Source organism: Crinia signifera, chromosome 3 (assembly GCF_055691185.1).
Source record: "Crinia signifera chromosome 3, ASM5569118v1, whole genome shotgun sequence".
NCBI classification, from domain to species: domain Eukaryota; kingdom Metazoa; phylum Chordata; class Amphibia; order Anura; family Myobatrachidae; genus Crinia; species Crinia signifera.
This window is the reverse complement of record NC_139219.1, coordinates 235,009,789-235,037,677: the sequence shown is the minus strand read 5'-3', so window position 1 is coordinate 235,037,677 and position 27,889 is coordinate 235,009,789. Positions and strand designations below refer to the sequence as shown.

Sequence of the window (27,889 nt, the reverse complement as noted above, 5' to 3'; positions counted from 1 at the left end):
GCCAACAGCAGGGACAGCGCTGTCCCTGCTGTTGAGATAGGGCTTTGTAAGCCTGCTGCTGGTGAAGCCGATATCAGGAATGGGCAGAACGGTCAGCGATGCTGACCATGCATGCATTCGGCCTGCTATCACTTAGATAGCAGCGCTGATATGGACAGGGGCGTATAGCACCCCTGTCATTTACTGCACACCGGCTGCTTCATACATGGGAGAAAAGCGGTATCAGTGCACATAACGTGTGCACCGCCATACCTCTTCCCCCAATGTATCTTATACGATCTGTGCAAGGGCTACAGGCTGCCATGAATATTCATAATACCCTGTAGGATTTGTGACTACGATGAGAATGTGCCTCACATTGCAATCACAGAAAAATTACATGCAATGTGTCACCTTTCATGTAATCCATCGCTGCAATGTGTCGGAATGCCATATCGCACTAGTGGATGGTGGCCTTTAGTCATTCTGCACATATACGTGACAATTGTTTTTTTTTATGTCATAAAAATCATTGGCTACAGCACAGTCAGTATTACAATGTTTGTCTGTAAGTAGAGAACGATAAGTAAAAATATTGTTTATAGCATTAGGAAACATGTGAAAACACAGACCTCATAGTAAAGCCTATTACTTATAGCCAGCAGTAGTTTGGAAGGCAGAAGTTTGGAAGGGAGCATTCATTGTATGCAGAGGAGGGAGCATTTACCTCAAGGAAGAAGAGCAGCCCCTTTGCACAGTTGCGTAAATATCAAAACCGCGCCGCCGCCGCCGCCCAATCCCCCCGTGCCTTACTTTCCGCTGTCCTTCAGTTCCAGGGACCCCTGCAGTCGGCTTCTCTCCTGGCTTCTGCTGTTATGAAAAATGGACCATACCAAAATGTCTGCCCCATAGAGCAGACCATTTCAGAGAACTGTCTACTCTATGAGGGCGGACATTTTATGATGGTTCATTTCAGCATAAGCCAGGAGGGGAGCCAGCTGCGGGTCCCTGGCACTGAAGGACAGCGGAAAGTAAGGCACGGGGGCATGGGCGGTGGGGGGGGGGAAGGGGGGTTGTTTGTATGGCATTACAATTGCCCCGCAGACCCCCGGCGCCCACACTTACACAGCACGCCCCCCCCCCCGACCGCGGAGTCTGTGGAGCTATTGTTATGCCACTGCCTTTGTATTATGTGCAAAATATTTGATAGCTTCTGTTACATTCCTTTTTCTATGAAATGCTATGTGTGTGAATATAATATACTGTATGTGGACATTTAGCTATTTATCAAAGGAATGATCTTGTGTTGTACTAAGGTCAATACAATGTTTATTAAATAAATAACTTTGCCTCTGACATTGGCACCTGTCTCATAAAAAAACGCCAGTACAGTGGTAATGGTCAAGAAAAGGATTTATTCAAATTTATTGATGACTACTTTTTTGCAAGCCCCATTGCCAAACTTTTCAGCTAAATGGCCAAAAAGTATCACTACTTTGTCTTCAGTTACAGAAATTGTTTTCGCCGATTGCCCAGTCACTGACACCATGCTTCATTTCTTGCATGGAATCGAAAGCCTAACCTTCCTCCCCTGCCCTATGATCTCATCAGAGGGAAAATAATTCCTCTTTGTCCTTCTTTAATTTGCTGTGATATCTCTTCAGATACTATTGATCCTCACCGACCACATCTCTGTCTCTCTGCTCTGTGTCTACACGTTCATCATCATGAATTTGTCAGTGAATATGCCTATCATGTCCTGTCCTCTTCTTGCCTCTGTCGCTATGTCAATATTTAATGTCACACTCTCCTAATCCCGTTATCTTCTCTGTCCTTCAATAACTGGCTAACGTTGGTAAATATACTAGGTCAATATATCCTTCTGAGTTACTCTTACTGAATCATCAATGTCACAAATCATTAATTTAAATCTAAGCAATAAAATGGATATTGTACAAAGTAATAATAATACAAAATAAAGCAAAATGGTAAGAACTAAAAATACACATTATTTGATTGCCTTGTGTATTTCCCATAAATTAGAATAATAGCTATATACTTTGTATTTAGTCACCTAGCAACTAAAATTATAACTAAAGTTTTTAAAGAAAGATAATTGTTTCCAATTCCCCGACTTAGCCATTGGGAGATCGACAAGTAGCATCAATATGTTGCTAATGTATGTGGGCCAATTCTCATATATCTGATGGTCATGCAGATGATCTGATGCTGCATCCTCGGATGCAGCAGCGGATTACAGAAGCCTCCATTGGACATCTATGAACCCAACATGTCACCTTTTGAAGATTTTTTTATTGCCGCTGCATACAAAAAAGCAGTGATGGTGCAATTAGTGTCCACCACTAAACCAGCCCTAAAGACACAATTTGTACCCCCATATATTTTAATGGAGTCTAGGATAAGTGGATAAGATTGAATAATGTCAATTAAGAGAATTCCAAATGCTTTACTTGTATGAAAATAATGATGGTTAAATGTGTTCATTCCTCATATGTGAAGAACACTTAGGGGGGTATTCAATCTCCCACAGTCATTCCTGATGGGGGATATGGCTGCGGGGCCCTATTCAGTGCTGTCTTCCTCGACAGCATTGAACAGGTGATCTCGGCAGAATGAGCCCGACTTCACAAGCAGTCAGGCTCATTCTGCTGAGAACGGCCGGGAATTGAGGAGCTCCCAGCCGCAGCTCGCCGATTCCCAGCCGCTTCTCACGGCCACGCCCCTTCTTGACTTTTTGTAAGCCTAACCTAGGCATCCTCTCTTCATAGCCAAGAGGTTCCGCAAAACCTGCTAATTTTTTGTTATTGGGTATTACATTGCTTTTTCAATATTGCTATATCCTTTTAGTAAGTTAGGGACCAGAAATGCATCTAATATTCTATGTTTGGTGTAAAAATAATTTATATGGAATAAAGAATATACTTGAATGGAATTATGTTGTTTTAGCTTGGCTTTCTGTATTATTGAAGCAATGCCTTCTAATGTTTTCCCTGAATAGTTTGCAAGCAGCCAGGTTATACCACAGCTGGATAAAGTTTATACATAACCCCAGGTAAGCTTGCATAAATGAAGGTAAGCATGCAAAAGAAGAGTGAGAGTTCAAAGTCTGTTTGTTGAATATACTCATTAAAAATGCATTTGAATGTCTGAGACAGAAAAGGTGGGGACAAGTGTCACTGTTGTCAGTGCATTTCAAAATGAGAACAGAGCATTGGTATTTCATGTTCTGACCCCTCTCATTTGTAGATAGAAGGTGCATGTATAAATAACACTGTGAATACATACCTCCCAACTGTCCCGGTTACCACGGGAATGTCCCTGTTTTTGGGAGTCCCGGCAGTTTGGGATGTCCCGGCAGTGTCGCGCGGGGGGGTTGCAGGTGGAAGTCCCCACTGTCACCCATGAATAGATGCTGTGCACATTTGCACAGCGTCTATTAATGCCCTGCAGCATTGAAAATGGGGGCATGGCCTCATGAGCCACGAGTATGGGCCACACCCCCAAAATTTTCAACGTACCCCTTCAACACGTGTGTGACCATCCTTCCTGCTCCAGCTTGAAAGTTCAAAGGTATGGAATATCAGTGGCTACATGTATCTACATATTCGATTCAATTGAAATCAAGTTTACTAGAATTTGGTCAACTTTGGTTACAGGAAATTTTGCATATCTTTACCCCTAATACAGCAACTACTCCTGACAAAAATCTTTAAATGCGCCTGTCAATACATTAGTGCACTACACAGCTGCTGTTGCACCATATTTCTCCCCTCTCTATGTGCAGTGCAAGGAGACCACCCCCACATACTTCCAGGAACCAGAGGACAGTCTATAATATTGAGCAGTGTCTTGATCAGCCAGAAACTTCTCAGCAGCCTTCTGCTGCAATTCTGTTGCCTGAGTCACAAATCACACAGTGACTGAGCCAATCAGATTCGATTTAAGGCCTCCTCCCATCTATACTGAAGAAAGCTGGACTCAGAGGAGGCAGCAAACACAAAAAGAGATAAGTATAAGTAGTGATGGTCATCAGTAGGTTTACCATCCATGGTGCCATTGGTGATTGACATTAATGGTGTGATACCATAGATGCTGAATCATTAATGGTTTGTACCCATCGAAGGACATTCCTGATCGGCAATGCCTTGGTATGCAGGGAAGGGCTTAGTGACAGAGAGATGGAGTGAAAAAAGCAACCATTGGATATTCACCATTGATGCCAAAAACATCAACCATTTGTTATCCATTGAAAGTCAATAGACATCCCTAAGTGTAAGTGTATATGAGCATATCTGTAATAGAAACATAGAATTTGACAGCAGATAAGAACCTGCTCTAATCTACTCCTTTTTTAACCATATTGTTACCTCAAACTCTATTTGATCATTATTTCTTTGTAAGGTTATCCTTATGTCTATCCCATGCATGTTTAAATTTCTCTAATGTCATAGCCTCAAACACCTCTGATGGGAGGCAATTCCACTTGTCCACTACCCCTTCTGTGACATAATGTTTCCTCAAATTTCCCCTGAACCTACCTCCCTCTAGCTTCAGTGCATGTCCTTGTATTCTAATACTTATCTTCATTTGAAGAACGTTTCCCTACTGTACCTTGTTAAAACCCTTTATATATGAAAGTTTCCATCATGTCCCCATATTGAGATGTTTTAGTCTTTCCGGGTTAAGTTATGTGATGTAGAACATGTTTCATTTTAGTTACCCTTCTTTGTACCATCTCTAACGTATTTATATCCTTCTGGAGATATGGAGTGTGATGTAATAGGGTGTGATTTTTTTTTAGACTGCCATTTTTTTGGTCAAAATTGCATGTTGTCCACAAATCACACATATAATAATGTAAGATTTGTGATAAAAATTGCACATTTGAACCCTCCTTCCCCAGCATAAGTAGCCCTAGACTATTTCAGCTGGTCCTGGTTTCCCAAATATGCAGATCAAAGTGATGGAGTCCCCCCATATTTAAGAAACCAGCAAAGGGCTCTTGAACCAATCCAGATTCCAAAAATACAGGGGACAAAAAAGAGTAGGGGACCTATATAGATTGGAACGAGCACTGGGCTCAAAAAACCATCAGGGTGATGCCATAGCCAGGGGAGATTTTTATATAAGCTCCCGTGTCCAAAACCTGGGTCCCCCCAGGCTTCACCTATCTAGTGCTGAAGCCCACAGCTGTCCCAGGAACCCATAGGTAGTGGGCACTTCGCTGATTTTTTGCTGTAAATATAATAAAAAATATAATTGGGATGTGCTGTCAAGCTACAAGTACCAGCAAGCCTCACCCGTATGCATGGACTTGGAGAACTACAAGTCCCAGCATGCGGAGCTTTAAAGGGCCCACTGGGACTTGTAGTTCCACAGAATGACCAATGTTAAAATATAAACACACTGACACCCTGAAAAGTACAGCCCTGGATGGGAGAAGCCTGGGGGACCCCTTTATTTGGGGGTCCCCACTATTCCAGGGATCCTGTCCAAGGCTGATCAGCCAGGCAGTGATGTTTTGGTAGGGGGAGTTTATATAAAAAGTCTTCCTTGCTGGCTTCACCCTGCTGGCTGTTGGAGCCCGATGCTGCACCCTGCTGGCTGTTGGAGCCCGGTGCTGCACCCTGCTGGCTGTTGGAGCCCGGTGCTGCACCCTGCTGGCTGTTGGAGCCCGGGGCTGCACCCTGCTGGCTGTTGGAACCCAGTGCTGGTTGCAAAAGATAGTGGACTCCAACTCTTTTTGTCCCCCATTATTTTTGGAATCAGGACCTCTTCAAGATCCCAGTGCTGGTTTCTTAAATACGGGGGGGGGGGGGGCATTACTTTGTTCCCCCTTATTTAGGAAACCAGGACCAGCTCAATGATTAGTTGGGTATGCTTGGGAAGGATCCCACACAATTTTTTTTTTTACCTTTTAACACTTTTACAGACAGAACCATGCACAGTTTACACTGATTTGTGAATGGTTCTGTCAAACTTGTCTGCCAGATCCAGGTCTATTGTTCTGGTGAATTTTAGTAATGTTTAGGGTTTGATTTTTCATATTCGCAATTACATGTGCGTTTTTTGGTCAAAAATCGCACATGTGATGATATGGTGCGATTTGTTTCGCTCTCTGAAAATTGCACACTATTACATCTGGCCCATGGCCTCCAGAACTGGACATAGTTTTCTAGATGAGTTTGTACCAATTACCTTTATAGTGGTAATATTACTTCTTTCTATCTGCTCCATATTGCTCTACATATACAACCAATCATCTGACTTGCCATCATCATTGCTTTGTTGCATTGCTTACCAACCAGTGGCGGTTTTTACCCTTGGGCTGCAGCCGCTCCCCCCCCCCCAACCCCAGGTAAAATCTGCCACTGTTCTCTGCCTATGAAGCCAGATGCAGTCTGTGAGACTGCTCTGGCTTCAATGTGACTGACAATGACTTCGTATTGGAAGTCCGACCTGCCAGTCACTCAAGGCAGTCCCATTGGGAGGTGTTCCCTCCCTTCGGGATGCCTCTTTGTGCGCAAATGCGGGGCAGCACCCAAAATGGGTTCTGTGCATGCCCAGTATCGTGGAAGACACTGCGTATGCGCCGGACTGGGGAACCTGATTCGGCAAGGAGGCTTGGGCCAGCACTTGCACAGTATGTATGAAGTTACATTTGTTTACCCCTCCTGGTGTCTATCCTGTTGCATACCTTTGTGTCCTCTACAGAAAGGCATAATTTCCCTTCAATAAGATTTGCAATGTCACCAAAAAATTTATTAAAAAGAAATGGTCCAAGTACAGATACATGGGGTACTCCACTGGTGGTAATATATCCCTCCGATCAATGCACTCCATTTACTGCAACTCTCTGTTTTTTTATCCTGCAACAAAGATCTTATCTATACAACTGTCTTAGCATCCAATCCCATGCTTTTGAGATTAAGCAGTCTGCATTTGGGCCAATGGCAGAGGGCGTTATTCTTATCCCTTCACATCCCGTGGTGTGCATCTGTGCATGTGCAGATGCAAGGCAATCTTGCCACCCAAGATTGTTGGCATGGAGCCCCCCATGGGAACGTCCAGCGTTTCATGGGCATTCCCATGAGAACGCTGGGCGTTCCCATGCAAATTGCTCAGTGATGCATGTGTGGAGGGTGGGCAGCATCATCACCAGATGTTCCTGTCGCTTCCTGCCGTGTGTGCACATATATCTAAGTGACAGGAGAGTCACTCAGATATGCCTGCATCTACGACATGATCAGCTCCAACACCGAACAGCCTGTTTCTATCGTAGCACGAAATAAGTCCTGAGCTGCACAGAGACTGCACACAGTAGACAAATCATTTGATGGTAAACAGTTTGCGAATGGAATTGCAGTAATTTTCAGGCCTGCAATATATTCACAAGCTCTGCTAAGCAATTTGCAGGCTTGCACAGGGAGGAATTTCACTCTGGTGGGATGGCGTATACCAGGGGTGGATTGGGATGCAAAAACAGCCCTGGAAGCAGCCCTCATGGAGATGGGGTCTGTTGAAGGGGCAGTTTCAGCAGTCTTTGTGTCTTCACATGCAGTTATGTCTGCTACTTTATGCGAATTCCACTAAAATGCCCTTCCCTGGTGTCATGGAAAGATTGGGAATTTAAACCTTTCAAGTCCAAAGTCTAGTCAGGCTCAACAGCCCTAGCGCTAGTAGCAGATCCAATGGTGAGCCACTTTAAAATAAGAACATTAACATCGTTCAACATTCAATGTAGACCATTATTGAATAAAAAAAAAAAAAAAAAATTTTAAACTTTTAAATTAGACTGTTTGAATTGCAAAAAAACAATTTGGACTGCAAAAGGTTAAAACGGCCCTCGAAAAATTGCCAAAAAGTGGTTCCTTTACACACAAACATAGCCAGCCTGCCTATTCTACCCGAATACACCCACACCAGCATGTCACTGGGAAACTTCCCTGTACCTTTTTTTGCCAATCCATCCCGTGGGTATACCTGATTGCAGGGCTCTGGAAATTAGCAGCCCAACGATCACGTCTAAATCAGGCCCATTGTCTGTCTTCATAAAGCGTAAAATCTTTCGTCTTTAAGACCTAGCATGGATGTGACTCTTTTTCATATTTAGAAAAACATTTATAAAGTGCCATGCATACTATGGTGACCTATTGTTGTTCAACAAAGTGATAATGGTTTTAATTGTTCCAAGGTTTTTCTTGTACATTCCATAATCATTGTACAGTATCACAAACTGTATTTATAATGTTCATTTATTATGAAGGACAACACACTCATCTAGCATTTTAATGGTCATTTAAAAAGGACACATATGTAATACTCAGGCATTTATTTGGCTTTTGTCTACACAAAAGAGATAACCTTTTTATATGGATGCAAAATGTGAACATAGTTATAGTCTAGAAAATACATTTGCATGCAATATGCAATACTTATTTTTATCATATCTGCTGTGAAGTGTGCAACAGTCAAATCCTACATCTAGTACTGGCTGAGGTGTGTCTTAAGTGTGTGATCATCACTCATAAACAAAACTTATCTAAGAAATAAACACATGGTGGCAGTAACTGGAATTTACAAAGATTGGTTATTTACTTATAGATAAAGAATTGTACGGTGACAAGAAAGGACAGCCCCTGAACAGCGCAGCCCATCCATGCGGACTCAGCAAACTACAGCTGCATTGTGGATGGTATTCACCCAGTGAGTGCCACACAAAATCATTAGCGCACTCAACTTTCCAATATCACTTTCTCATCCAAAGGTGGATACACTGCCCCCTAAGGGTCACAGAATTTCCTCCCAAAATCTCTAAGAAGGTGAGTGCACTAAACACACAAACTGAACCAAGGCTGATGATAAGCCAGGACATGTTCTTCAGGGGAAAAGCCCCCAAGCCTGTAATCGAAGGAATAAAGCTGCAGATGTATCGGGGGAAATTTACCAAAATGGATTCGTAAAAAATAAGTGTATTCGTAGGCAGAAATACACCTATTTTTTACACATTTGTATTTTTGGGATTTACAATCCCGAAAATACCACAATTCGTATTCCTAATGATGGGACATTCGTATTTGTATTTACAAATACGAATGTCTACACCATCGATAGGATACGACAGGAATCACCATTCAAAAGAATGGTGGTTCCTGATGTACTAAGCAGCCGTACTGATAATACGGCTGCTAATTAGTGTAAAACAGCCACGCAAATATGACAGGAAAATACACCTTGCTTTCCCTGTCGTATTTGGCTTCAGCCTGCACGGATCAGTCAGATCCGTGCAGGCTGCAGTGTAAAAAAATAGAATTAATAAATAAAAAAACGGCGTGGGGTCCCCCCCACAGCTGTAACCAGCACCAGGCTGAAAGAGCCGGGGCCGGTAATTAAAAATCAGTGAACCCGACAAATAGGGTTCCCCGATTTTTAACAACCAGCCCCAGGCTCCAGGTCCGGGGCTGGTTCCCAAAATACGGGGGACAAAATGACTAGGGGTCCCCCGTATTTTAAGAACCAGCCCCAGGCCAAACCAGCCAGCAGGGTAATGTCACAGCCGGGGGACACTTATTATATAAGGTCCCGCGGCCAAAACATTAACCCCCTGACCGGTCAGCCTGGCCAGGGGCCCTGGGGAGTGGGGACCCCCCCAATAAAGGGGTCCCCCCCCTCCAGGACTTACCTGACCAGGCTGAAGCCTGGTGCTGTCCCCGGTGACCCTGGGCTGTGGTCACCGGGCTGATAGTGGTGTAAAAAAAAAGAATAAACTATTGTTTAATACTGGTGAACTATGAGTCCCAGCAAGCCTCCCCTGCAAGCTGGGACTTGGAGAACCACAAGTCCCAGCCTGCGGGGCAATAAAGGGCCCGCTGGCACTTGTAGTTCCACAGTATGAAAAATAGTAAAATAAAACACACTGACACACATTTAAAATAAAACTTTAATACATCCAAAGCCCTTACATGCTGAAACTTACCTATCTTCATCCCGTAGGTAGCCCTGGTCCTGATGTCCGGTCTCTTGGTCCTGTGTCGGCGTCTGTATCCATGTCGACCGTCACTGTCCATGTCGACGTCGCTGTCGGTGTCCGGGTCCGACAAAATCCATGGTGGAAGCTGTGGAAGGAAACTATACTCACCTGTCCCAGGGCGACATAGTCCAAGGGGGTCTTGGCAAAATAACAAAGCGAGAACGCGAACCAGACGAACAGCTGAGAGCCGCACTGTACTGTGTACATGTGCGGCTCCACCCCCAAATGCCGCTATTGGCCGCCTTGCGGCCTAGCGTCTCCTGATTGGCCGCTAGGCCACAAGGCGGCCAATAGCGGCATTCGGGGGCGGAGCCGCACATGTACACAAACACTGTGCGGCTCTCAGCTGTTCGTCTGGTTCGCGTTTTCGCTTTGTTATTTTGCCAAGACCCCCTTGGACTACGTCGCCCTGGGACAGGTGAGTATAGTTTCCTTCCACAGCTTCTACCATGGATTTCGTCGGACCCGGACACCGACAGCGACGTCGACATGGACAGCGACTGTCAACATGGATACAGACGCCGACACAGGACCAAGAGACTGGACATCAGGACCAGGGCTACCTACGGGATGAAGATAGGTAAGTATCAGTATGTAAGGGCTTTGGATGTATTAAAGTTTTATTTTAAATGTGTGTCAGTGTGTTTTATTTTACTATTTTTCATACTGTGGAACTACAAGTGCCAGCAGGCCCTTTAATGCCCCGCAGGCTGGGACTTGTGGTTCTCCAAGTCTCAGCTTGCGGGGGAGGCTTGCTGGGACTCATAGTTTACCAGTATTAAACAATAGTTTATTCTTTTTTTTTACACCACTATCAGCCCGGTGACCACAGCCCAGGGTCACCGGGGACAGCACCAGGCTTCAGCCTGGTCAGGTAAGTCCTGGAGGGGGGGTACCCCTTTTTTGGGGGGGTCCCCACTCCCCCAGGGCCCCTGGCCAGGCTGACCGGTCAGGGGGTTAATGTTTTGGCCGCGGGACCTTATATAATAAGTGTCCCCCGGCTGTGGCATTACCCTGCTGGCTGGTTTGGCCTGGGGCTGGTTCTTAAAATACGGGGGACCCCTAGTCATTTTGTCCCCCGTATTTTGGGAACCAGCCCCGGACCTGGAGCATGGAGCTGGTTGTTAAAAAATCGGGGAACCCCTATTTGTCGGGTTCCCTGATTTTTAATTACCGACCCCGGCTCTTTCAGCCTGGTGCTGGTTTTGGCTGTGGGGGGACCCCACGTCATTTTTTTTTTATATTTATTTATTTTTCTATTTTTTTTACACCTCGCAGCCTTCACGGATCTGACTGATCCGTGCAGACTGCCAGAAAAATTCGTATTAGCGGCCGTATATATGGCCAGCTAATACGAGTGAATATGACATCGGAGGGTTACAAAGCAGTCGTATATGACTGCTTTGTAATTTCCCCTCCGAAACACGACTTTGCATACGACTGAAACAGTCGTATGCAGTCGTAGGGAAAATACTAATACGAAAAACTAGGTTTTTCATATTAGTTCATTTCCCCCATCATGTCTAGTAAACTAATAAAGTGCAAGGAGATAACGCACCAGCCAGCTGTGTTTAAAAAAAAAATTACTGTTAGGAGTTGATTGGCTGGTGCATTGGGGCAGATGTATTATTAACTTAAAATCTGAAAAATTACGGGTCCCGTTTCTACTTCATAACGAGGAGCGGCCACACGTATCACCCCAATGTATTATCCCCCCAGCAGCCAATTAGGAGAGCCATTGCATCCCGCAACCACGGCTCTCCTAATCGGCGCCCTCGCAGCACTGCGCATGCGCATTTTAAGAAGAATAAACTTCTCTCCCCTGGCGGGGTCTATTGGCACGCACTATTATCGCAAGATCTTGTGCGCAGCTTGGAGCCAGCAGCACGGCTAGCTTTATCCCTGCAATGTGAATATGACAACGCTAGCCCTTGGCTGGCAAAGTGGCTGGGGCAGCTTAACGGGTGATGTATGCCTGACAGCTAGCCATACATCGCCCGAGCCATAAATGGCTGGGGGGATTGAAGAGGTTATCTGTATAGAGCATTAATCGGCGGGCTGTCCCTAGAGCACATTAAAGGCACTAATAATACATTTTAAAAAATGTTTATCCAACCACAGTTAACCGGCGTTAAGTGCAACATATGCACTTAACACTGGTTAATGCATCTACCCCCTTATTACCTTCCACTTTATCAACACTTTATCACTTTACCAGGCTTAATACGTCTGCCCCAAAGTCACTAAAACCACACCTCTGAAACCTAAAACTGGTGCATATGATAACTACTCAAGCCAGCTCACCAGCCTCCTGGTTCACATCACACCAGGTTCATTCAAAATGTCTGTTATTCGCTTCGCAGAATGGCTGTCAATGTAAGCTAGAGTGTTGTGCTCTGTCTGTTTACCAATGAAGCTCTTCTTACATTGCAGTTCAACTAAAGTCATCAGATCAGGGATGGGGGAACCTTCGGCACTCCAGCTGTTGTTGAACTACACATCCCAGAATGCTTTGCTACAGTTTTAGCATGGTCAAATAGCAAAACTGTAGCAGTGCATGCTGGGATGTGCAGCTCAGCAACAGCTGGAGGACCAAAGGTCATACCTGCATTAGATGCTAAAACAGAACAAATAACAAGGGCTGAAATTTTTACCAGAGTTTGCCAGTGGGAGATGTGGATGGTCCCTTCCTGTGGGGCCCTTCTTATGGGCACACTGTAACATAAGGGGTTTGAGAGAACAAGGTCGGGGGAGCAAGACACTGAATTAAATCAGTGAATTACAGAGAATGAGTGATAATATGTGTTTCACTGATGCAGGAATATAGCTATAAGTACAAGTAGTAGTTCCATCCTTTTGAGCAGCTTCTTCATTTATTTTTTATATGGGAGCTATGAGCATATGCCTTACATGTGACATCCATTTAAAAGTAAACATCAGATTAAGTTTCAAAGTTGAAAATCCCTGAACCAAACATGTGATTGGTTGTCACAGACATTTGAATACAATAAAGGTATTTTGGGGTTGCTACATGTATAAGTGAAAGCAGTTTGTACAAGTTAGCTCTAGTTATTGAGGTAATGGATACCCTCAATTATAAGGGAATGGAGCTATAATATGTTCATATGGGAATCGACTCAAATTGAACTTAAAGGTGAGACAATATTCTACAGTAGGCCTTAACTCCGCAATCATTGTAGAATATTACTCCTCTGTATATAATTGGTATATGATTGGTGGTGGTCACTGTCACAACAGAAGGTCTTCATGGTGAGAGATGCCACTTTGTAGATAGTTATACATTTGAAATCAAATTTTAAAATAACCTCCTCCAAATGGATGTTCTTGATCTTAACATACTAGATTCACTCAGACATCTTCTAGTAACAAATTTCGGTACTCTTTACCTAGAATGGCGCCCATCGCGACCATCGTATGCACTAAAAAATGGGTGCGATGCGATGCCCGCGATGGCCGCGATTTCCCATAGGGATCAATGTTAAAAGTCAGATTGGACGCGATTTTAGTGTTCAATGCCTCAATGCCCGCGATTTTTCCATAGGAAACCATGTTAAATGGGCCACAGAGCCCAAATAGTCACCCTAAAGTCTGAAATGGCCCCCACAATTGTTAACGGCACCCCACGATCAACTTGAACCCGAAGCGTGGCGAGCGCAGCGGTACGCGTCCTCCGACCTTTTCATACCCCCACTATCCACGTCGGCGTGGAGTTGAGAATAGAATAGTGTGGCGAGCGCAGCGAGCCACCGAGCCCGAAGCGTGGCGAGCGCAGTGAGCCCCGCTGGGGACGCGGATACCTTCACAGTTATACGCGTCCCCTCGCGGGCTTCCCAGGTGTCCATGGCGACGCGGACACCTGCGAAGCCCGCGAAGGGACGCGTTTACCTGTGAAGGTATCCGCGTCCCCTCGCGGGGCTCGCTGCGCTCGCCACGATTCGGGCTCGGTGGCTCGCTGCGCTTGCCACACTATTCTATTCTCAACTCCACGCCGACGTGGATAGTGGGGGTATGAAAAGGTCGGAGGACGTGTACCGACGCCCCTCGCGGGCTCGCTGCGCTCGCCACGCTTCGGGTTCACGTTGATCGTGGGGTCGCGTTAAAAATTGTGGGGGCCATTTAAGAGTTCAGGGGGACTACTAGGGCTCTGTGGCCCATTTAACATTGTTTCCTATGTAAAAATCGCGGGCATTGAGGCATTTAACACTAAAATCGCGTCCAATCTGACTTTTAACATTGATCCCTATGGGAAAATCGCGGGCATCGCGTCGCACCCGTTTTTTTATGTGCATACAATGACCGCGATGCCCGCGATTTTTTACCCCCGACGCCCGCGATGCCAATCGCGGGCGCCGTTCTAGGTAAAGAGTACCCAAATTTCTAATGGAAAAGGTTTTGCCTAAAGTACCCCAGCATGTTTTTGACTAGGCAATATGGCCGACAAATGGCAGAAAACTACACTGACCTCTTCCACAATATTGCTGGAAACCACAACAATGGAAGTCCCAATTGACCAAACAATTAGTGCAAATGCAGTTACTGTTAACATTTTGCCCAGGGAACTTTATGTTTTTCAGGTATTTAAGTTAATTTTATTTCTCTTGTATTCAGCTTCTTCCCACGCAAATACTCCCAATTTTTGTTTTTGGGAACTAGACCTTATGTGAAAATGTTTATAAAACTTTAAAGGATGAAGGTCTGTGAGCCCCCAATCTACAATTATACTTTCATGCAGCTTTCCTCATGTCAGATACTCCAACCTGGCCTCTAAAGTACCAGAATCAGAATCCATTTAATTTATCACCATTCCTTCTCTACAGTAGATTTACCAAGCTCGCAGATGCCTCAGTTTTAAAAAGTTTGTCATGGACGTTTCTCAAATCCCATAAGGTAACAAGTAATGTTATCACGTTCTCTTTTAACTTCTCCTGATCTTTCCTCCAGATATAGGACCTCCTGTTTGGATATGACCATAACTCATTCTAACTAGGGAATCAATATGGCCTCCTATTTGTTACGGACATAATCATGCTCTGAGGCTTCCCATTGTTTTACAGAGTTTTGGGACAGAAAGCTTTAATCAGTCTGGTACAAACCCATATAGACCACCTCATAGCCCATAAACCAAAATAACATGAGTTAGAACTGCACAGAATATCCCATGACTGGTGACCCTTGGCATTGCATCTTCTACCTGCAGTGTACCCTACTTTGTAGTGTATATAGTTACATAGTAGGTAAGGCTGAAAAAAGACTTGCGTCCATCTAGTTCAACCTGGTATAGATATCCATTGCTGATTTGGTTGGTTCTGGTATTTTACAGACAAATTATATTTCTTATTTGTACCCATGGATGTTTTTCTCCAGTAAATGTTTGTCCAACTTTGCCTTGAACGCATTTAATGAGCCAGCCGTTACCACCTCTCTGGGAAGAGAGTTCCAGAGTTTGACTGTTCTGACCGTAAAGAAATTCTTTCTACTAGCTGAATGAAATCTTTTTTCTTCTAATCTATACTCATGCCCTCGCGTCCTAGATTCCTTTCTAGTAGAAAATAGGGTGTGTGACAGTTCCTTATATTGGCCCTTGATATACTTGTACATGTTGAGCATGTCCCCCCTTAAACGTCTCTTTTCTAATGTAAATAGTCCCAAATTGCTTAATCTCTCCCCGTAGCTTAAATTCTCCATTCCCCTAATAAGCTTTGTTGCTCGCCTTTGGACTTTTTCTAATTCTATGATGTCCTTTTTATAGTGTGGGGCCCAGAACTGTACTCCGTACTCTAGGTGAGGTCTCACCAATGCTTTATATAGTGGCATAATTACCCTTGAGTCCCTAGTTTCCATTCCCCTCTTAATACATGCCAGAATTTTGTTGGCCTTTTTTGTAGCTACATTACAATGGGCACTACATCCTAGATTGCTGTCTATTTGGACTCCTAGATCCTAGATATATGTCAGAGGCAACTCATTGTATGGGATTTGAACCCCACATTTATTTTACTTTCTATCAATTCCGCCCCTAATCTCTCTCAATTACCATTCTATCATGGCATGACAGCAAAAAGCAGATTTTTTTTTTCTGTACAGGGTAAATACTGGCTGCATTATTTTTACACTGCAATTTAGATTTCAGTTTCAACACACCCCACCCAAATCTAACTTTCTCTGCACATGTTACATCTGCCCCACCTGCAGTGCACATGATTTTGCCCATTTTGTGAGCAAATTTGTACTGGGATCAGATCTGAATAAGGGCCTATATTCCATAGGCGAGTACTGCTACAAATGCGGACACAAGCTGGGAAATGTAATACAGTTTGAGATTGTGGAGCTCCAGGATTTCAAACAATAGTTTATTTATTTTCAAAGTGGCAATCATTTACAAGGCAAAAGCAACCTGATTGCTGCTTTAAAAACATGGGCAATTTCAGCTAAAATCCCAAACCTCCACAAACATGGACCCTATTACATTTCTCAAAGATATCACTTTGATGACAAATGCTAATTTAATTTATATATAGTGCATCCACATTTCTGGAGCTAAACAATTGCAATTAATCCTTAACATAAATGCTGTGTTGAATATTGAGCTGTGAACGAAGCAACGTCATGTGACTACAGTTTGATTCACTGTATGCAATAATGCACATCAGATTACCCCGGATAAAAGTATTCCCTTTATGTCACAGTGATCATATACAGTATAACTGCTCTTTTTCTATGTAACAGCAACTATACAGGAATATACTACATACATGTAACTGTAACAAAGCACCTAGTTGCCTAAATATTGCTTGATAAGGGTGGATGAAAATATATTACTTTGCTGTCTAATGTTAACCTAAACATTCAGATCCTGACCAAAGCTAATGTTCTATCATTTAACACCCAAAACTTGGCTTTGATTCTTTGGGAACATATTTATCAAATTCTGCAAACCAGATATGGATGTGATTTGATAAAATCACCCAAATTCACATTGCGATATCTGTATTCATTGCAGGAATGTATCACATACAGGTTGAGTATCCTTTATCCAAAATGCTTGGGACCAGAAGAATTTTGGATAATGTATTTTGGAATATTTGTATATATGAACAATGTATCTTGCATTTATTCTGTATAAACACATCAAACACATGAAATACACACAAATATATTTTATTTGTGCATGAAACAAGATTTTAAATCATGAAACAAAGTTTGTGTACAATCTCAGACACTGAATTTAAATGCCAAGCAATCCTGTCCTTGAACATATTTAGTGCCAGTTACATGTTATATCCCCAGTAGTGCCAGTTACAGATGTAGGCAGATGTAGCCAGTAGGTTTTAACCAAAAAATAAAAAATAAAAGTACATTCTGGTTTTTGAAATAATTTGGATAACAGATATTCCTGCTTGGTACTGGGTTGCTGAGCAGTGTGAACGGGTAACCCGGATCGAGCGGCCTGGGTCCTGTTCACTTCTATGGAGGAGGCAGCAGCGTTTCCTTAGTGCTGCCTCCTCCTCTGCCCCTGCCTGATGTGCCAACACTCTACCCCCACCCTCTGGATGACGTCAGCACCCCGGCGATAAGCCAGGCTGCTGTGAGCCACAGTTAGCGCAAATGCTCGGTCGTTCCTGGGACGGACTTGTGTCCTAATCCCGGGTGCGACCTGGCATTTATGGTCTGAAAGCAACATTAGTGATCAGCCTGTGATCATTTTAGACACACAACACTGATCACAGGCACCACCTCAGAGTTCTGCTCTTCCTTCCAGGGCAGGAATAGTAGAATCAGAGGAAGGCCTGCATAGCGCCATATAAAGATGGTATTATTATCACAGGGATCCAACCAGTATTTTTATACAATTTTAATGTATTCATTTTATGAAGATTACAAGGGAAATACAATGTGACACTAAAATATTGGTTAAAAAAAACCCCACCAATTTTCATTTTACTTCATAATATCAATAATATTGTTACATATGCATGATAGTCTGCAATGCTACACATCAGCTTGTTCCAGATCAAATTACTACCAGTGTTGATACAAAGCTGCTAAATTTTTTATGCAACAGTAACTCTATATAATTCCACTATCTAGAGTACATGCTGTAGTATTAAACTGTACTGGTTTGCTTTTTTTTAGAATGATAATACCTCTGGATCCCCTTGAATAGTATTTTCAAAAGCTAGTTATGGTATGTGTGTATATATGATTTGATCTGTAAGCAGGGGTGGATTAAGGTTTGTGGGGGCTCTGTACAAAAAAATTGTGGGGGCTGCCACAGACAACCCCCCCCCCCCAGTCACTCCCTCCCCCCCCCCCCCTTCCCCCCAGGGGAGGCTGGTACCTGGGCAGCACAGGCTGGCAGGGGGTCCCTGCAGCAGTCTGGGCACTCAGCACCGGGGTCGCTGTAGCGGATGAGATCGGAAGTCAGCAGCGGGGTCCCTGCAGCAGATGGGAACTAGTAGCGGTGTTGGCTACTAGTTCCCATCTGCAGCAGGGACCCCGCCGCTGACTTCCCATCCACGGCAGGGACCCCATGCCCGACTGCGCTGCACTGCCTGACGCTGCTGCCCGAGCACGGGGCGACAGTGTTTTTTGTCCTAACTTTAGGCTAAATGCAATTAGAGCCTATACCCATCAAGGTAATGCAGTGTAAGGGGTGTTTATAGTATCCAGATGGGGTATAGCCAGCCACCAAAGAGGTTAAAGAGTGCATGGTCTGTCTATATAGTAAATACTGCATGCATGATAATGTACCAGATAGATAACAAGAATGCACTGTAAAAACACCAACATAGTCCTGTGCAGTATAATGTAATATATGGGGTGTGGATTATTAGGTTGACAGTCAATTGGTAAGTGAAAAGGGTCAACATGGTCTAGGTTAACATTGACAAAAGGTCAGTACTAGCAAAAGGTTGACATGGAATTGCCCGACACCAAAACGGTTGACATTTTTGGTGTCTATGTTGACAACTGTTGACATGGACACCAGTACCACTGTGCTCGCCATGATTCAGGCACGGTGCGTCGCTGCACTTGGCACCCTATTATGTTCCACCTCTATGCCCACCTGGATTGTGAAGTAAGAACAAGTCAGTTTAAAAAAAAAATCATGATAATCTAATGCAGAACTTCTCTTGTGTCAACCAATTCCATGTTGACCTTTAGCTTGTGTCAACCTTTTGTCAATGTCGATCTAGATCATGTCAACATTTATCAAGCGTCAACCTATTGCCTGATGATCAACAGTTGTCGACCCACTGTCGATACCAATTTATACATAGTAAGCTGTTTCATTAAAGTACACAGTCTGGATCCTGATTCTTTGAGGAGGAGGTGGGCCCTCAGACAGCAGGGCCCACTGGTGGGTTTCCACCGAAACCCTGTGGGCCAGTTCAACCCTGTCTATTATTTCCAACACCACAACAATGTTTTCTCTTTAAGATTATTTGCATCTAAGGAAGCACTCTTTAATTGGGCATATGTTATGTTATTTTAGTTTTTTTGGTACTTGTGTACTATCACGGCGCCCATCGCATCGCAGACAATAAGGCAGGCGATGCGATATTGCACAATGTCATACAATTTTAAAATTGAATGGCATTGTATATGGCATACAATGCCATACAATGCGATGGGATGCGATTATAACTTGCGTATAACCGAAGCATGGCAAGCGTAGCGTGCCCCACGAGGGGACGCGCAGAACTTCACAGGTGAACGCGTCCGCTCGCCACGCTTCGGGCTCGGTGGCTCGCTGCGCTCGCCACACTTTATAGAGTCAACTCCACGCCGACGTGGATAGTGGGGGTATGAAAAGGTCGGAGGACGCGTACCACCGCCCCTCGTGGGCTCGCTGCGCTCGCCACGCTTCGGGTTCACGTTTATACTTGGGGGGTGGCGTGGGGGTGCATTTAATTTTACATCGGATAGGGGGCTTAAATCACATCGCATGCCATCGGGTGTATGGCATGCGATGCAATGCGATTAAAAATCGTGTGACTAATTATTATGGGCGCCGTGATAGTACACAAGTACCGTTTTTTAAGGCAGACTAGTCATTTAATAGTCAGTATAACCGAGAATTTAAATATGTGAAATAAAATATATGTTTCAAATCTGTAAACAAATTTGTAAACCTAATCTGTAAACAAACATTATTTTTTTTCCACTATCTGGAATTTATGGTTTTCGGAATAATTTGGATAACGGATATGTGGATAAGGGATTCTCAACCTGTACTTTTTGAATAAGCCATCTCCTGTTTGCTCTTGACATCAAGAAGTAGCACTATGGGCTATTCATGAAGTGGTTATACCAATCTAAATTTGTGCATCATGATCTCTTTTATCCCTTTAAAGCAGGTGGCCATATTAAGAGAGGTGTGCTATGATGTCAGCAGAATGTGATTTCACAGATGTCCAGACATATTCTCCACAAATGAACAGGTCCACAGTTAGAAAGCCTACTGATAGAGAGAAGATACAGAAAAGCGATTATTTTGGAGTGAAAATTGCTATGTGACTTCCATGTAGCACAAGATTGTAGCTTCTCTACAATGAGCCCTGTCCATTTCTTTATCTCATTTCAATAATCTCACTGTACAGCAGGGGTGGCCAAACCTGTCCTCAAGATCTACCAATAGTTCATGTTTTTCAGGCAACCTGTGGATCTATAGTAGGAATGAATGCAGCATGTTTGAAAATGTGACAGTTAGTAATGACTACAGCTGTGCACCAGCTAGGTGATTTGGGTCATGTGACAGTTAGTAATGACTACAGCTGTGCATTAGCTAGGTGATTTGGGTCATGTAACAGTTAGTAATGACCACAGCTGAGCTCCAGCTAGGTAACCTGGGAAAACGTGGACTGTTGGTAGATCTTGAGGACCGGTTCGGCCACCCCTGCTGTACAGCATTAAACTTCATTTAAACTTTACTGCAGCAGAAACTATGTATTATCTGCTCTGTACTTAATAAATACCCCCCCTCCCCCCTTAGTCACATACAAACAACTACTCCCCCACAAACATGATATAACACTAAAAGCATTCATATTTCAATAAATATGCCCAGTTTGCCTAAGACAACACTAACATTTAGGGGATATTCATAAGAATCACATAAAATAAATAGTTCTTTAACTCTTCTTCTAACCCAACTTTGTACATAGCGAGCACCCTCAACTCTCTATTATCCTACTCTTTCTAGTTTCACTTTCTACCAACAAACACAACTAAGATAGCAGCCACATTACTTTCTACCACACAGATGGTATAATGTAAGAGACACATATCAATGTCTTATGTCTCCAGCACAGGTGTGGTATAGGGGTCCGACAGTCGGGATCTCGACAGTCATTATCCCGACATCGGGATCCCGACTGGCCGGACCCAGACAGCATGGTGAGCACAACTAAGCCCCTTGGGGGCTCACTGCGCTCGCCACTCTGCGGGCGCGGTGGCTCGCTGCGCTCGCCACCTATTCTATTCTCCCTCTATGGGGGTCGTGGACCCCCACAAGGGAAAATAGCGGGTGGCCATTGGGAACCCGGCTGTCGGTGTTTTGACAGTCGGGATCCTGATGTCGGGTGAATGCCTGTCGGGACCCCATCCAGCACCCCTCCAGCACATGTGAAATGATGTGGGAATGTTAGGAGACTAGCAGACGCATGACTTTCATGTGTGATTTCTGAGGACGACAGAGACTGTCACCAGTGTAAAAATGAGAGCGTTCGGACAGAAGGGGAGGAAGATCAATAGTGAGGGGACATCATATGCAGAGGGGAGAGCTTGTCATATACTGTAATAAGGGTAGAGAGAACTGGGAGGCTGACACTTGCTGGTAGAAAGGAAGTTAGAGCCACCAGAATGTGAGGTGGACACATGCAGAGGAGGGAGCAGATGGATATAAAGGAAGATGCTGTAACACATTTGTATGAGGGGGTGGAGGAGACAGATGTGTAAGCTGCTAACATACTTCTGAAAGGGAGAAGTGGGCATTTACATGCTTGGGGGAGGGAGGTGCAATCTATCACATGGTTAGGGGAGGGAGAAGCAGGATTACACATGTTTGGGAGAGGGAGGAGCAGGCTTATGCTGGCCACACATAAGACCAACTTTCCTCCAATCATCCAACTAGTTGCTTGTGTGGAATAAAAATATGGTACTGGATGGGAGCAAAGGACAATCAGAAATGTGCTCACAAACCCAGGAAAATGGACAAAAACATTCAAATTGTTTAAATCAAACAGGTTCAACTACAGTACCGTGTCTAAGCGACAGTTTTTGTCCTTTTTTTTTTTTTTAGATTTTGGGAGCAAATTTCTGAAGAAAATATTACATTTACTCCCATCCAGTACCATATTTTTATTCCATCCAAGCAACTAGTTGGATGGTTGGAGGAAAGTTGGTCTGATGTGTGGCCAGCATAATACATGCTAAGATGTGGGTGTGGCAGGATTTCCATGCACAGGAGAGGGAGGAGCAGGCTTTCCATACTCATGGGAGGGAGAAGCAACCTATCAAATGTTTAAGTGAAGGAGGAGCAGGCTTTCCAAAGAGGAGAGAAGAGCAAGATATCACATTCTCAAGGGAGGGATGAGCAGGCTTAGACATGCATAGCTGTGGGTGAGGCAAAGGAACATCATTTAAAGTTTTAGTAAACCACGGATATAAAAGCTATTATACATGTATTAAAGCATAAACTTTGCTGTTTCTTTTTCTGGGTCTTGATTAATTTTATTGTATGAGGAATCAGGGGCGGACTGGGTCTCGCATCCTGCCTGGGAAGGGGGGGGGTGGCGGTATGCACTAAGGAGGAAGGATTGACAACCTAGCTAGGAATATGCATAAATAAGAAATGAAGTCCTGCTGTCTAGCGCTATTAGGCCAACCCAAATACAACTTTTGCTTTGTTATTGGGAAGATAGGTCCAGAGATCAAGAAGTCAATGGGGCTGTAGGTATTTCATGTACTATATTAGTACATGTTATACTCACTGAAGGTATAGACCTATCCATAGCTGCCTCTTTATATGCTGATTATTTTGACGGCCATATAAGTAAACACATGGCTAGAATGAGAGTATATTGATACACCACCAAAACACATTGATCTATTTCTCTTAAAGTTTCCAACATAAGGATGAAGCTTCAGTTCTAAGCAACAGTCGAAACGTATCTCCCCGAATGGTGGGGTGAAAGAAATTGGTGATTAGTAACATTGTTCGTTTTCTCTTGCAAATTCAGAGAGGTGTGTTGGAAAATTAACAATGTTGCACTAAGGTAATATATGATGGTATTTGCAGTTGGGTCATCAGTGAGAATTGAATTTACACCTAATTGTCATACAAAGTATGCATTGGCAGATTTTACCTATCGGCTGCAGGACTGCAGCTCCCCCTCAGGTAAAATCCGCCACTGTAGTGAAGCCAGATGCAGTCTGTGAGACTGCACTGGCTTCACTGTGACTGGCAGTGACTTTCTATTGGAAGTCTGACCTGCCAGTCACCAAGGCAGTCCCACGGGGAGGTGTTCCCTCCCTCCGGGACGCCTCTCGACAGGCTGCTGAGCGAAATCCAAAGATTGTGCATGTTCAGTACCTACATTGGTACTGCGTACAAGCAGGGCCGGTGCAAGGCACCGGAGCGCCCCAGGCGAGGGGGGGGAAGCGCTGATGGGTTTGAAAACTCGCCGCACGCTGATTGGCTGAATCTCAGCCAATCAGCATGCGGAATGTTTTCAAATCCAGCAGCGCTTCCCGCTCCGCCGCCTGGCTGCCGGATAGCGTGCATCACTGCAGGGACCCCGCCACCAGATCACACAGTGCCGCAGGTACCCGGCACGGACACCCCTGCAGCCTCCATGCGAGAGGCGAGGGGCGAAGTGCCGCCCTCCAGTGGCTGGCACCCTAGGCAAATGCCTAGATTTGCCTAGTGGTGGCGCCGGCCCTGCGTACAAGCCGGGCCCGGTGCTTTTCATCTGTATTATACAGGTACCATGATTCCCCTTCTGTGGGCTGTTGCCATAGAAGCTGGCCGCATGCGCAGTACAGAGATTTTCATCATAGCACAGGCATGGGGACCAGGAGGAGTGGTGGCTGTAGCAGTGGCAGGGGGTTGTTTCTGCATTGCGGCATCCCCCGTGGCAGCTACAGCCAGCGGCAGCCCCTCAAAGGTACGAGACGCCACTGATAGCACTGATAGTAAAGTTTATTAATGCACCTAGAGCATATTCATAAAAAAAAGGGAATGTATACTTCAGAACACCCCCCCCCCCCCCATCACCACCCTACAATGCGAGCGGATATGTACACTTCTGCGCACCCGCACAGAGTAAATCATACGAATTGGTGGTGGGCGCTGACATCATGTGACATCATTCGCCTGCCGTCTCACTGGGGCCCGCCTATGAAATGGCTGCGAGCCCCTCGGCAAAGAGAAACTCGCAACCACGGCATGCATATACCCATTGGCGACAATGCACATGCGCAGAGCAAAAACATCAGGTACGGGGCCAAATTCAGACCTGTACGAACAGGTCTGAATTGGACCCTAAGTGCGTTACAAAACAAAAGCGCCCCTGTACTACAGCTTCTGCATTTGGCATGTTTAGTACTAGCAAAAGCAGATAAAAAATGTGGGCAAGCTCTAGAACACCAAACAGACTGCAGCACATAAATAAATGACTTTCTACACAGATCAGTCAATAAAAATAACTGAGTTGATTAATTGGCTTGTGTTCAAAGAACCCTGGTCTGTTCCCTGAGGACCGGATCAAGAACCATGTCAATAAACTATGTAATTGTTTGTTTTTCTGACTTTCTAAAGCACAGTATTTCACAATGATTAATAGCTCAAATAAAGTCTGTTGCAATGTATTTAACCATTTTTGCTTTCTAACCTGTAGACTATATTATCAATACCCTCTAATTACTTCATCACAGCAGTCAGGCTGTTTAAAACACTGGCTATAACACTCCTACAGTAAAGTTTTTATTCTGTTTTAGTACTTAATATAAAGTGTATTTTGCTATAAGGATGAGAGAGAGAGAGAGAGAGTCAGTCACTTTCCATTACATATGCTTTGTAGTTTAAATATGACTGTTAAAGATATCCTGTCACTTCGATTATTTAGTGCTACTTATTATCATTCCAAACAGCTGATTTCATTCTAGTCATTTGTTAGAAAATATTTCAGATAGTTGTTCAGCAATAATAGCATTATATGCAATAGAAAGGAAGGAGATAGATTCAGATGACGCTACAGTTTAAAGGGTAAAAAGGCTTAATAGGTAACTTTGGAGGGAGGAACAAAACAGTAATAATATCAAAATATTTGCACTGGGCATACAGAATGGGTGTAAAGTTTTTATTTGGATGCTAATATAGAATACTTCAGTGAGTTTCTAATGTGATCGTATTGCTGCTATAATCATGATACCATCTAATCGGCATCCTCGAGTATCACTGTGTAAATCCTTGGAAATTCGTGTAGACTTAAGTAAAGGTAAGGACAATTGTCTGGATCGTTGTATTGTGGTGACAGATGTTCCAGCTGTGCTCTACACACCATGCACATTGCATCTGACAGGAGGAGAACAGATGTTCTACAACTGGCACCTACTGCAGGAACACACACACAACACTTTCCCTGGAACTTTGGCTCCTCCATCTCTAGAAAAGTTGCGGAGAAGCATAAATCAATCCCATCTTTTGTGTCTCCTCTGTAAATACTCATTGTGCAAACACAGCTATTACTCGGGCAGTTTGTTCTCCCTTCCCGACCTACTTGCGAAATTCTACAGCATGAGGGTAAATATGACCACGAACACACATCTTGACAACTCTGGGTGCAGTTACAGCCTAGGGGTGTCGGAGCAGTTTAACCCTTTGTGGTATGCATGATAGGGGTTAACACATCGGATGCATCAAATTGTTGGTTCAAATAAATAAACAAATAACATTTGGACATGGAATACATGAATGCACCTCACTGTGGCTGGCGGAATAACTAGAATTCCACCAATATAAAAACTAAGAAGATTAACCCTATCTTTAGATTAGTAATAGAGAACTATTGTTATTGGTGGCAAATTAAAACCTCGTTAAGAGTTGCTCTTAACATTAAAAGCTGGTCTCCAAAGTGATTTAAATGTTATGTTAACAATTAGCACAGGCCTACAGTACCCTGCCTCCCAGTTTGTATAGAAATATAGAGCTAAATTGTACATTTTCTTCCGCTTGATTCTAAATGACTCCCCACACTTAATTATGAGGATGAGAGGGGAAGCCTTATTCCTCTTTGTTATAGGATAAACTTTCAGTAATCCCAAACAAAGGAGCCAGTTCTGGAAGATATGGGATTTGCTGCCGGATTATGGACTCAGAGATAATGATGTGCAGTCAGCAGAAGCCGGTTTATTTTAATTCAAATAAGCTAGTAAACAAACCAGTGACAAGGGTGATGGTGAGAGGGGTGTCTGCTGCTGCTGCAGCATTGCCTGGCCAATTTATAGGGAAAATCTATTATACCTCCTTTTCCATGTAGGAAAATTAATAAAAGATACAGATTAAACAACCCACGGTCTATTAAAATGACAATACATCGTACGGTAAATGTAGCATTTCACGTTCTACCGTATTGTGCGTTTGGAAGAGGCGCTGGGACTTGGTAAGTGAATGGGGCACAGATAAAATGCTGGTACTGACTTTCTTTACACAATAATTGGCTGGAATTTTGTATAGAACAAAATTCTAACATTAATGTGCAGGGTTCGGTTTAATTTTCAGGGTCAGTATTATCTCTGCAGTAAAACGACGTTTACTATCCGTTTATTTAACTGTGTCAAATGACACTGAATTAACTATTCAATGGTGGAATACAGTAATGCTGTATATCTATTTGCATAGATAGATAGGTGTACACCTACCTATCTATGTGTACACATATATATCTGTGTGTGTGTGTGTGTGTGTGTGTGTGTGTGTGTGTGTGTATATATATATACACACACACATACATACATACACACGCACACATACATACATACATACATACATACATACATATTGTAATCTGTTCATTGACATGTATTCCAACTGTAAAGATTTCCTGGGTAGAACGAGGTGTATCTGTTTTGCAAGTGGACCAGATTATGAAACAAGCAGTGAATCTATACAGAAGGGCCAACTTCAAGGCAAAGTATTATCGATACACATTGTAAATATCGAGATCGTCCAACTGAACAGTCCACAACAATACACAGGACAGAAATTCTAATTGTTAAAATATGAAATGGTCACACAGCACACCTGTATATACCCATTTCCCATATATTTTGTTTTTGGACGTACATACTTTCTTCCATTTATTTTGCAGGTTTTTCAATATTGTTAATAATATAATTCTTTCATAGTCGAAGTAGCATCGAGCAGTTTTCTAGGTGGATCATGTCATATAAATCCAATTAGTTAGGACTATGACTGCGATGTTCGGCTATAATCCCATTTCTCATAACGTTTGGAGATTTTCGGGAATCCCAGCACAAAAGAATAAAAAGTATATCTCTATGAGAACAAGTCATTCTTCACCCAATAAGACATGTATCTGCCCTCACATTAGTCAGAACAGTGGAAAAGGAACATAAAATAGTAGTCACTAATATTATACAGAATCACTATCGGGAGGGACACGGTTGTGTCTAAACTAAATTGTCATTCCTTTTAGTTATTTTTTTCTAAATAATTAAAAGTAGAACAATTCGCATTAAAATGTTGTGGTTTTAGTGATACTATTGAGGCATATGTATATTTTGTATTCATCTGTTTTAGCCCTCCCTCTA

General features: G+C 43.5%; 1 protein-coding gene across 25 annotated transcripts in view; it reads left to right on the top strand.

Moving 5' to 3' along the window:
* Nucleotides 1-27,889, top strand: part of LOC146064321 (uncharacterized) — a 626,027-nt gene that overhangs the window by 532,119 nt on the left and 66,019 nt on the right. For 11 of the 25 annotated variants that reach the window (XM_083177665.1, XM_083177662.1, XM_083177664.1 and 8 more), the window contains 2 exons: nucleotides 2,999-3,052; nucleotides 8,605-8,822. The exons of 11 other annotated variants lie outside the window; for them this stretch is intronic. The gene's annotated coding sequence lies outside the window, so the exon portion shown is untranslated. The remainder of the gene's footprint in view (nucleotides 1-2,998; nucleotides 3,053-8,604; nucleotides 8,823-27,889) is intronic. 3 more of the 25 variants (XM_083177676.1, XM_083177669.1, XM_083177666.1) reach the window with 2 other exon arrangements.